The following is an 11,240-nucleotide window of genomic DNA, read 5'->3' as shown; positions in this document are numbered from 1 at the left end:
TTGGAGTTGAATATTCCTTTCCAATTTCAGGAGCATGCTGGTATTAAATTATTATTTTAATAATAACTAAAATGAAGATTTCCTAAAGAATGTCAAAGAATGTTGTCTTTATAAGTGATCTTAGTTTATATAAATAAAATTCAAACAGAAGATGTAAATGGTAAATAATTATTAGAGAAGACCATTTAAAGTTTCAAATAATGTTCACATTCACAGACCTTGTACATTATTTCTGTTTATCTTATGACATCTGCAAGTATTATAGTATCTTTGTGTAGAATATTTTATACTACTATTAACTGTAATCATATACTGTATGCATTAAAATTGGTTAAGTTAAATGCTTTAATTATGTGAAAAATATTTGCAAAGTAAGAATTATTCGTCTAATTTTTGTTCAGAATGTACTGTATGAGAATCCCTTTCAGAGAGCATGCATGTATTAATGATTTAAGAGTAATCACAGTAAAATTCTAAAAGATAGCTTTTATTTAAGTCCCATTAAAGAAAAGCAGAAACCAGGGATTATAAACTTAAACATGTTTAATAAGATGACAATGTATCATACATAAGGTGTGTATGATCTGGTGTCTTTTTTACTCTTATTCATACATTATGTATAAAGAACAGACATTCATTTTATACAGATAAAAATAATGCATGACTAAATAGCACTTGACTATTTTTTTCTAAAAAGAACATATATTTAGATTTTATACCTGCTTAGAATGAAGATTAGTGTCTGTTTAACAATCCAGATAAGCCTTTGAGTCCTTGTTATCTCCACAGGACAAAAACAAACAAACAAACAACAAAAAACAACAGCAAACATGGCATAATGTCATGCCTCCTTTTATAAAATATTAAAGGGAAAAAGATGTAAGAAATGATCGATCCTATAAGAAGTATATGCAAACAATAAGCCTCCAAGTGAAACCAACAAGAAAACTGTGCTTATGTAGAGTTTCTCCCAGAAAATGGAAACAACAGTTTACTTGCTTCAACACCCAGCTGTAAATATAGGATGTCACAAAGATTGTTTTTAGATCTTATGATGATGTCAATGTAGTGAAGATACACCTCCTTCCATTCTCAAAAGGGAAGGCCTTGGTTTCAGAGTTTTTCTTGCATCAGAGTTAAATTCTGCAAAAGGAAAAGGCACCCAACTAACACAATAAAAAGCACTTCAGTTCTATTCAGCCTGACAAGCAATTATTGGGTGTATAACATGTACAAGGAGCAGGGAGGACTAGGTGCTAAGAATATAAAGATAAGTAAAACATGCCTCTTGGCTCACCAGAGCTTTTTACCTAGTGGGGATACAAGCACAAAAACAGCTCATTTTATTCTTTTGGGGTAAATGCATGACATACTTTCAGCATGCTGCTATAAAATGATGTGCTCTGGTATCTTTCAGGAGTTCAAAAGCCATGTCAAATTCTTGGGGGAAAATCCAAGTTTAAAAATTTGTTAGTTCAACAATTTAAACCATATATTAACAGAGGCCTTTCTTCTTCATGCGTGAATATGCTAGAAAAACAATAATGGAAGATTGTCCTCCATAGTTAATCTGTAATTTTATTTTAACTCTGTGCAAATGAAAAGTATTTATCAACCCTCAAAGAGACTTCTACTACTCTTTAAGAGCATATAAATGCACATATAGTAGTTTGCCCTAGATTTCTTTGAAGGTGACTTGAATGTACAGCTTTTGGTTTAAAGGCAGACTTTCCTCTAGGCCTCATCAATTCTTTGGGTCGCTGTAGTTAAAACTGCTAAGAATTGTGGAATTTATTATTACTTCTTATGGGGTTTAGGCCATAGTCTGTGCATAAAGGTCAGAGTCCAATAATGCAAACATGTGATTAAATGTATGCAACTGCTAACTTCAGGTATAGTCTTTCAGAAAGCATCTCCACTGGAGTTCAGATTGCCTTCCATGTCCAATGGTTTTACTTGTTTCTTTTCCTCTGTTCATTGGATATTATGTTGAATTCTACTGGAAAATATTCTTCTTTCTCAATTCACCTATCTAAGTTTGCATATTTTTCAGAGTTTTGCATACCCATATTATAATTTTAAAATATTACATGTATGACATTTACCATCTTGTACATTTAAACAACAAATTATCTGTAACCAAATGTAAAGGACATCTTATGCTGTTTCTGTGCCTCATATATTTTTTGTTTTGAAAAAAATAATTATTAAGTATATATGTATTACTGTTTTTTATAATCCAACCATCTACATTTGCATTTCTGTGTATAGTTTTAACCATTTTTTACTCTTTATTTAATGACATAGCATAGAATGCAACTTACTTTGCTCAGTCTCCATTTAGTTTGTGAAATGATTTATTAATTTTGATGAATGACTGTAATTTATGCCTTATTTAAATGTGCTCTTATAGGAAAAAATAAAAGCGAAGAAAATAAATGGAAAATAGTGTTTGAATATGAATATTTTCAATAGCTGCAGTTTTCTTATTAGTGTTACCTTGTGCATCATATTTGGAGAGGTATCTATTCGCACCCTTTGCCATTTCTATTTTTATTATTTAATGATAAGATATATATGCATATATGTTATAAATTGTACTCTAATTCATTAAGATTTTCCTCATTTTGTGGCTTATCTCTTTGATTGATAGTGCTCTTTAAAGCAGAAAAGCCTTTAATTATATGCTCCTGTGATATATTTAATATTTTTGTTGCTTATAATTTAGTGGTAATTGTGATGAAATCATTGTCTAATGAAGTCACAAATATTTATGATTATTATTTCTTCTAAGTGTTTCATAGCTTTGACTATTACATTCATGTCTTATCCATTTTACATAAATTTTCTGAATGGGGTTGATTAGAAGTCCAAATTAATACTTTCATGTTGTTTATGCCACAGCAAAGCTGCATACAGATTAGAGGAGGAGAACATTCTCTCTACCTTTCAATGGCATTGTCAATTTCACATTGTAAGAAGATCATGTAGGACTCTACATTGGAGTGCAATCTTCTTTCTTAGATACAATTTATCTTACTTGGAGTTATTGGACAATCTCAAAGCTGTTACATTAAGTCCCATGAAAATCAATATTTTATAAGTGTTTATGCTTTCAAATTACAAGCATATCTGTAAGACAATCCATATTCCAAAACTTTGAACAAGTTGAAATTCAAAATTTAAATAACTTGTTATTCTTTGTTATTTCTTTGAAAATGGAAAGTTATAAATATATCTGATTTTTTGACACGGGGTTTCTCTTTGTCCTCAGCTCTCCTAGACTCACTTTGTAGATGAGGCTGGCCTCGAACTCACAGCGATCTGCCTGCCTTCTCTGCCTCATGGAGTATTGGGATTAAAAGTGAGTCCTACCACACCTTGCTAACCTTGATGTTTAAGAAGTAAAATTGTAAAGTAGATTTTCAAATCTTAGTTGACTGGATGAATATCGCTAAAAAATAACAATAAAATACCTGGGTGACAGAGCTCATTTTCTCTTGCTTTATATCACATCATTGGGTTAAGTCATGAAGAACAGCACATTGTAGTCACATTTTATAGCTCAAATTTATCCAACTTAATCTCTAAGCTGTCTATCATGCACCAAATTTTGAGTTGATATATAACAACTAATGGGTACTGTGCTATAGAGTCATTGTACAGTGATGTTTCTGGTAAGGTGACAATTTAATTTTAACTGTGTTTCAATTCTTGATTTACGTAAGGATTTATTATATAGTTATTTGGCTGGTTTGCATTTGTTTTCTTTTACCTTGATCAATTAATAAAATGGGAGAAAGTATAAAACAAAATATGTTGATGTATGTTCTCATAAACTTAATAAAGTTATGATGAAAGGTAGTATCTCAAAAGCTGTAAATGTTTACTTTTCCAAGACTTCAGTCCACTAAGTCATATCTGAAGAAAAAGAACCACACTAAGAAAACACATGAAGTAATAAAGGTGCATTGCATTCTGTTTATTGTGGAGTCTAACTCAGTGGAATAAAACCACAAAATGCTTTTTATTCATTCTCTGGCTATTGCCATCAGCCATACTTAATGAATTTCCTTTTCTTGTACTTAATGAACTTTTGGAGGTTTCTCATCACTTTCTTTAATCGAAACCTAGTAATTGTTATGGTATCTATCTTAATTTTGACTTAACTAGCATATTCCTTCCCTTTAGTGATAGTTTTATGAGTGGGAGATCATTGTCTCACAGAATTAATTCTTCCAGCCTCCTCTTTCATGTCCTAATTTTTCCAGTATTTTGAGCTAGACAGGAGGTGGTAACATAAATACTTTCAGCAGTAAAGGTAGTCAAGTATTTGGCACTGTGGTGGTAGTTAGTCCCATTTCTCCACTGATTCTTTTTTTGGTCATTAAGATTTCTTATAAGAAAGGCATCCAACTATTGGATGCCTTGTATATCTATGTCTTTGTTTTACAGGAACCTAGTGGATGTATTTATTTACATAGTTAACTATTGTTTGGGATGAAAAAAATCTTGATATTAGTAGCTCTTTCTTACCAACCAGGAAGCAGTTTTTAAAGCCTGTGAGAGCATTATTGTGTGCTAGGTTGACTGAGACAACATTCTGAATCCTAGAGTCAGGGACAATTAAAAAGTCTTTCAATATATCCCAGTATCAATGCCTTCACTCCAATGAGAAACACTGTTGTAGCATTAAAATAATTTATTTGCAATTTAACAACTTTCATCCTATCACTATCTGCATCCATGCTTCTCTGCAGCACTCACCTTAGCCTACTGAACCTTGTGTTTTCCTCTATCCACAAATATAGGGAGCACATGTGGCAAGTAAGAGGTCCTTAGAACATAATTCAGCACCAGGATCACAGTACATTTTTGTTGAATGGAGTCTGCAACCAAGTCAATTCCATTGCAGGAATTGTCTTGAATCTGAATTCTTTGTTCTGAATGAATTAGTTCTCTGAAGTAAACTAGAAAGCCAGGGGCCAGAAGAACCACAAAAGGCTTACTTACAAATTTGTAACACTAGTGAAATCTTAAAGATGTGTCTGGCCATAATTTCTGGCAGATATCTTAATAACAGAGTACTTAATGGCTCTCTTTCTTCAGCTTTTCTGTGTTTTTTTTTTTTTTAATTAGAGTCTTACTATAAAGCTGTGGCTGGGCTGCAACTCACTCTCTAGACCAAGCTGACCTTCAATTTATAGGGATCCTCCTGTCTCACATTTGAAAATGAGAGGTAATTAAGATCTCTTAACATTTTAAAATTAGTTCTCTGGGAGTAGAGCCCAGTTTTCATGATTTCAGTTTAGTCCATGTTCCATCTCCATCCCCTCTGGGAATAAATTACAAACAAATACTGGTGACTACATATAAAAAAGATGATCCTGGTTAGCTTAAATATGTTAAATCATTGCATATTAAATCATTATTAGAATCTTAGAACCTTATTATTCTGTGGACTCACGAGGAAATACTAGACTAGATATTAATCTCTTGCTTTAAGTTTGCCTATGTTCCTAATAAATGATCTGTTGAAGTGGAGATATCAGAGATGAGCCTGAAGTTTGTGGCCTGCCTAAATTGATAAATGGTAGTGCCACTTACTGAGATGAATATGCTGGAGAAGCAAGTTAAGGGAGAAGGTGATGTGTGTAGTTTGGGGCTAGCTGAATTTGCAATGGCATTTCAGAACCTACACAGTTACATTGAGGAGACGGATGGAGACACATTCTGAATTTAGAAAAAATTTCTAATTTTGAACTCTATATATGGAAATGAACTGAATATAGGTGATAATTGATTCTATTGGCATGCATGGAAGGTTCTAGGGAGAGTGCAAATTAGAAGATAGGAAGATAGGGACTTAGTCATGAGAAATTGTAGCATTATTTTTGCTCATATTGAATAAAGGGATCCATTGTAATATTAGAAAGGTATATTAGAGGGAAAAAACAAGGCAAGAGAAATTTATATATCACCTGATATCCTTATCTAACTGACTGCTAGACTTATTAACTACAAGCTTGTCACTCCCTCATATATCAGTGAATTCATTATTGTCCAAATGTTTTCTGAAGTACATGATTTGACTGTCTTGCTCACAGAAAAATTGATCCCCACAAATTGTTGAAAGCACATCTCCCATCCAGTAAGGCAGAAAGCATCAGTACTGCATTTCTAAAAAATTGTTCAAGTTCTGCAATTACACATTTTGTCAGCAACCTTGAGGAATTTACATTCACTTTAGGGGCCTGAAAATTTGCATGTTCTTTTATTCAACTTCATGAACAGCTGTGGCAACATGCAGTCCTAAACAACTGTTTAGGTTTTACTCAGAAAAACAGTCTGTTCCATCATCATTTGACCAGTTTATCTTAGATCTGTGAATATATACATTATCCTCTAGCGATAAAAATACCATATAACTCATAGAAGTAGCAAATTGGTTTGGTCTTGCACAATCTCATGTTTTTCGTTGTACCACATACATGCAATGCCCATGGAGGACAGAAGAGAGTGTCAGATCCCCTGGGACTAGCGTCACAGACAGTTTTGAGGCACCATGTGGGTACTCAGAATTGAGCCTATTTTCTTTGGAAGAGCAACTAGTGCTCTCAACTATTCAACCATCTCTCCAGTCCTAGCTTTTTAAAAATTAAATGTTAGTCATTTTCTTGATTTGTTTTTCTACACTCAGACAAAAGTGGTGTTGAATAGACTGTTAATAAATTATGTCACCTGTAATATTTGTGATTACTACTGTTAGTTCTATTATTTCATTCTATTATAAAAGTCATGAAGACCTTGCCTGGTTCTTTTCATTAATTTTGGTAGCTTAAGTGTCCAACTGTACAACATGTTCATTTTTGTCTTTTATGTTTTTACTTCATTGAAATTTTACTTGGTCCTGCTAAGAGCACATGATATAGTAATGCCAGATACAGACTAACTAAATACCAAATAGATAAAACTTGAAGACTCTGCCAAACTGTGATAAAAAATGTTCTGTGTTTAACTCTAACAGTGGAGGTGGAATGTAACCTAGGGCTGCAACTGAAGAAGTCTTGTTACACCTAGAGTGACAAAATAACCAACATGTTTTTGCTTCAAGTCAGAACTTTAACAAATATCCTGGATATTCATTTTCGCTCAATAGAATATTTTGTTGTGAGTGAATAGGTAATGATACAATAGCATTGTCAGGAAAAAATGATTGTAGGCTGAGAGAACATGGTGTAATTTGCTCAAGGCCACACATTCTGGGTTTTCTAGCTGTCATGGTAATAGGAGTAGTTCTGAGGAAGAAAATATTCCATTTCTCTTATTCTCAATGTCATGTTCTGCAAGAGGTTCCAGGTTGAAAAGTATTAATTCTTCGCTTGCAAGTGAGCAAAAGACAACCAATCCAAACAAAACCAGATTTCAAGATAACCATAAACTCTAGAAGAAGTCATTGAGTTGATTCCCAATACATGTCTATGTTTCTTCTAAAGGGTTTTCTTTTTAATTTTACCCATTTTATTTAGGTCTTTGGTTTATTTTGTATTAATTTTGTACATGAAGTAAGGTAAGAGTTCAACACTGGTATATTGCATTGAAAGTCTCCATAGTCTATATGTATGACAATTACTTTATCTCATCTGTGGATGTTTATATGGGTTGGTTGCATTTCTTGGCTAGTTTGAACACAAAAGCAATAAACATTGGAATCCATGTTTCCTTGTGGTATGCTGACTTAGAATTCCTCAGATGTATACAAAGGTGTATATAATTGGAGACTAAAGTAGTTTTATTCATTAATATTTTTGAGGAATCTTTACACTGACTTCTATAATGGATGGGTGACCCACTTTATATTCTCAGAAGCAATCCATTAAAGTTCATCATTCCTCTGTCCTTGCCAACAATTTTCATTTATTTTCTTGATGTTAGCCATTTTGGATGGGAGAAATAGGATTTCAAAACATTTTTCTTTGCATTTCCCTAGTGACAAAGGATGATGAGTACTTTTTCAAATATTTGGCAAATTGTGTATTTTTTTTCCTTCAGAAAAAATATAAATTCAATTATTTCACTGCCCTATTATTAGTGGAATTATTTGGGAATTTTATGTTTAATTTTGAGAGTTTTTATGTTCAAGATAGTAAAATCTTGCCTTATATATACCTGCAAAAAATTATTCTCTGGCTAGATAGTCTGTTTTTTTTTCCTTATGGATTAGCAGGGGAGATCTTTATAACTTCTAATGTCTACTAAAATTTATTACATAAATTTTTTCAACTTTCATTATAGAGGTTTTTCACCTACTTGGATAGGTATTTTTAAAGTTGTTTTTAATGTATTCCTACCCTCACCCAGATATCTTTGCATGGCAACTATTGTTATACAGATAGGCTATTAATTTTATTTGTTAATTTTGTGTTCTGCTACTTTGCTTATATGATGGGTTGCTTATAAGCTGGCTTTCATTAACATTCTTCTCATGAGATTAACTCTTTTCTGTTTCTCTCATGGTCAAGCTTCCTTTTTCATCTCCTGCAAGTAATAGTCCTGTGGGAATCTTCTGCAGTGCTGGATTGGTGGTCATTAACTTCCTTCAGTTTTGCAAGTCTGGAAATATTCTTCTTTATCACTTTACAAGATAGTTCCACTCTACGTAGATATCATAGTTTTTGATTATCTACTTCCAGGGCTTCATAAACCACCAATGCTTGCTTGCTTTGGAGGACTGGTGATTATGATCTGATTTTTAAAATTTGTCTGCATTTATTGTGACTCATATTTTCCCTCTCAATTTTTAATACCATTATGAGTTATATTTTTGATATTTTGACTTTGATATGTCTCAGTCTTCTCTGCTCATGTCTATTTGTAGTTGTAAGTTCCTCTTGAGTCTGGATTTCTATCCATTTCATACTTAATTTGAAATTTTTCTCCTATAATTTAATTGATGATATTATCCATCTCTTTTGATTTTTTCAGCCACCTTCTTCTGTACGATAGATTCTTGTCTTCACTCTCTTGAACATATTGTGAAGTTTTTGGAAGCTGTGTTTGTTATTTTCCTCTATGTATGTTTGAGAGTATTTTTGTCTCAACTTTGTCCTCCACTCATGAAATTTATTCTTCTGCTTGGTCTTGTTTATTAATGATGCTTCCTACTCTAGTTTTCATTTAAATCAGTCATTTTTTAATTTCCCTTGCAGAAGTCTTCTTTTCTGTTTATGATTTTTTCATCTATATTGGTGATTTTTTGGCCTATTTTGCTTATTTTATCCTTCATTTTACTGGCTTTTATCTGCCTTTTGGGGGAGGGACTCATCTAGTTATTTTGTTAATGACTGTTCCTACTGTCTTTCAATTGTGCACAAGGCCTGAGCCAGGGGCAAGAGTACATAGAGACTAGAGAAGACAAGAAGGGGATATATCCATCGGGCTACAGAGGAGCTCTTATCAATATTGGGTAAATCTTTTCAAGTGTAGTTGGTTCGGGAAGGATCACCCACACAGTGTAAGTAACCCTTCATCTATACTTTGTAAGGGAACATAATTTATTTATTTTTCCCAGAATAAACTTTAGTGTAATCATCCCTTAGCTTGTTGTTGGGATCTTGGGAGGATGGCAGATGTTGACTTATGCTTCCCCCAGAGAAGGAATTTTAGCAACAGCTCACCCATATGCACTTTGGGGTAACAAATATTTTTACAAGGAAAAATTTGAATCTTGAAGATTTTTATGTATTTCAGGTTTTTTTTCTTGGCCCTTAAAACTGGAAACTGTTAGTTCTACAAAAAGATAGAAGGCAACTGGACTTTTGGACTCTTATCTTTCCTGTGTGTTATGCTGTGGTTAGGCCTGAACTGAACAAACGTCCAGTGTCTACCACAGTTTTGTTCAGCATTCTTTGTATATTAAGTTACGTACCAGGAGGCCATGTATGCTACACTTAGTTGTGTAGTATGTAGGCTCAACTAGTTCTCTCAGCCTGCTAAGATTCTTCACTCACTGTGCTGGCTCATATTTACTACAGGATTTCTTCTATTTTCATTGGATATGTGGGACACAAGCACAGCAATTAGATCTGTCTCGGCACAAGATTTGTCTTCATAGTTTCAAAATCTCCTAGGTATGTATTACCCTGTCGAAGGGAAGGGATGCAGTTCACGGGCTCTGCAGCTGACCTCAGATTTGGAATTATACAACTCCATTGTTATTCTTTATTGATAAGATATGCACCCAGCTAATCAAAGTGGAGTTTCTTTTCCTTAGGAATTTCACTAGATGAGCTAAACCTCTTGAAGCCTACACTTTTCAGTATATCAGTGTCTGGCCCTTTCAGTCTTTGCAACTGCCTCCAAGCATTGTGTCTTGCCCTGGGGCTGTGGCAAGTTAAAATCAGGCTCAGGGAACATTGCACAGAATAGGACTCAGACAGATAGTAAGAGCAAGAGGTTGAAGAGGATTGTTGCAAAAAAAAAAAAAAGTGCTGTCTGGACACTCACCTTGTATGGGACTATATGTAAAAGATGTTCACAAAATCATCCCATTCAAAATGCCAGCATGGAAGGTGGAGACCCTCAGGCAGTTCTACTGCTAGCTGAGGAGATATTGTCAGCCATGGGAAGGACAATTGGCTATTTTCAGGGATGCAGTTCCTGAAAAAATGCCCATGCTCCAGAGGATAACCCTATACCCATACATGTATGGATAAAACTAAGTGAACTCAATGGCTTAAAAAATCAGTACAGGAAGTTGAGAGCGAATAGTAGTGGATAGTATCCCAGAAGCAAAAGGTGAGGGAGTGAAGGGTAGATTTGATGAAGACACATTCTATGCATGTATGGAATCCTAAAAAAATATACATTTAAAATCATGTCCCTGAACTGTTCTCAGGCCCTCAGGGGCAAAATGCAAACAATAGGTTCGTTACCAAAAAGGTGTTTGGTCACTACATGCCAAGTCACGTAACTGATAAAATTGTTTCTTCGTTGTCTCACTAAACTCCTGCAACTGGAGTTAAGACATTTGAGGGCTGTGGGCATTGCCCTGGGGATATTAGGACTGTCAGTGTCTTTTCACTAAGATTGCTTGGCTTACCTTTTGCACAAGGTTTCGGCTTCCTTCCCCATCTCGGAAGTGGTGTAGCTGGAGTTGTGTTTGGCATGGCTTACTTCTTTTCAGCATTACCCATCTTCTTTCAATGATATTCTGGTATTCTACATAATTGCCCTTTTGA

This window comes from Acomys minous (assembly GCF_964271855.1).
Source record: "Acomys minous genome assembly, chromosome: 7".
Taxonomy (NCBI): Eukaryota; Metazoa; Chordata; class Mammalia; order Rodentia; family Muridae; genus Acomys; species Acomys minous.
The sequence above is the reverse complement of the archived record's forward strand: the minus strand, read 5'-3'. Positions refer to the sequence as shown.